This window comes from Staurois parvus, unplaced genomic scaffold, assembly GCF_062004578.1.
Source record: "Staurois parvus isolate SC_StPar_1 unplaced genomic scaffold, SC_StPar_1.0 ptg000639l, whole genome shotgun sequence".
NCBI classification, from domain to species: domain Eukaryota; kingdom Metazoa; phylum Chordata; class Amphibia; order Anura; family Ranidae; genus Staurois; species Staurois parvus.
Genome location: NW_028318435.1, coordinates 2657728 through 2659468, shown reverse-complemented (window position 1 = coordinate 2659468; position 1741 = coordinate 2657728). Strand labels below are relative to the sequence as shown.

Here is a 1741-nt window from a genome sequence, read left to right as displayed (position 1 = left end):
TCCTGTATCTTCTTGCTGAAGGCTGCCATTTTGCAGAGCACTGAACAGCAGTAAATCTTTAGGCTGTCGGCAGATCAGCCGCTACCAATTTGGCAGTGCCTAAAACAAAGAGCAACTGAGCATGTGCAGGGCAGGGTGAGACAGTGTATTACTGGATTTTAAACAGTTTAGACACTTATTTTTAATGTTTCATATAAATATACCTGCAAAAAGGGCCAGCCTGAAGTGATCTAGCAACACTTAGTTTTCTGACCAAGGTTACACTGAGTGAAAGACAGACTTCTTAAAATGATTGAAGATGAGCCAATCAGTTTTGGTTTGGCCAAACTAAAAATGCATGTGCTCCTGAAATTTATAATTAGATGCTCCACTGCAGTAAATTGGAAACCAAATCAGGCTCCAAAAAGTATGCATCGCAGAGCAGCAAATGATGTAAAAATGTGCAGAGTGGTTTGGGAAGCTCCTGGCAGCTGTCTGAGATAATGGAGCAAAAAACGGGATGTAGTCTTATGTGTTAGTGCCTCTCTTGAAAAAAAAAATGATTTCCATTAGTTTTGTGGTGGTAATGGCTTTGGCATTTTGAAACAGCAGCAGTAGGAATAAGGCCAGAAGCAGTGTTGATGTAAAAATGGTGTCAGCCAATCACTCAAAAAATGAAAGAAATAATAAGCTATTACTCAGACTTTTGGCCTGGTAATGGCAGAAGACTTGGGGTTGCAAAGAAAGAAGATCATTAGGCAGAGATGTACAAAGTAGCATGAGCCACTTGTTCCGGAATCAGTATGATATTACTCTGGGACCTGGCAGAAATATTAGAGTGGGAAGGTAACTACAGAAGTAGGCAATGATGCACAAGCAGCATGAGCCACTCATTCTGAAAATTTACCTAGGATAGGACGACATAAGGTCGGGACCTGATAGCACTAGCAGTTAAACTAATGGTGCTCAGGAACCAAGAGGAGCTCATGGATTTTTTTGGAAAACCAAATCATGACAAATAAAAAAATAATTTAAAATTTTTGGCTCAGGACATCCGAATGCATGAGATTCTGTACCAATCTAACACTGTCTGCATATTAGCATCAATTCTAGCGCCAGTTCTCCTTCAAAGGCTAGTTATTTGGATGATCAGTACTTAAAACATCCTTCAGGTGTTACCCACCAGGTCCAACTCTGCTAAGCTTCTGAGATCAGACAAGATCGGGTGCATTCAGGGTGATGTGGCCGTGGGCAGCTAAGTGTGCTGAGACCAAAAAGATATTGTAACCCCTCCGCATAGCAATTCAATCAATAGTGAACATGTGAAGTAAATAATAAAAACATGAATTTAATGACAACTCTTGTAACTGTCCCAAAATAGAGTAATAGAAAATACCAAAAAGGGTAAAAAAAAAAAAAATATAAAAAATAAATGTGACTGATCTTCACCATGTGTTCATAACCGTGAAGTGTAGATGACTCACTCACCAGATCCTTTGACCCCAGTTAGGGTGGTCAAATGCGCCTTTGGTTATATAGGGAACCACCTTTTCTTGTTGGATTCTCCATTTTCCTTCCTCTAAATTTCCATGGATTATAGCCACATATAAGGGATTCCAATAGGTTTTCCAGTAATATACTTTAGGTTGGGCCACATCACCCTGAATGCGCCTGATCTTGTCTGATCTTGGAAGGTAAGCAGGGTCGGACCTGGTTAGTACCTGGATGGGAGACCACCTGGGAATACCAGGTGCTGTAAGCT

General features: G+C 40.6%; 1 pseudogene; it reads left to right on the top strand.

The window, feature by feature from the left end:
* Positions 1 to 1623: 1623 nt before the first annotated feature.
* On the top strand, positions 1624 to 1741 carry LOC149449044 (5S ribosomal RNA; annotated as a pseudogene).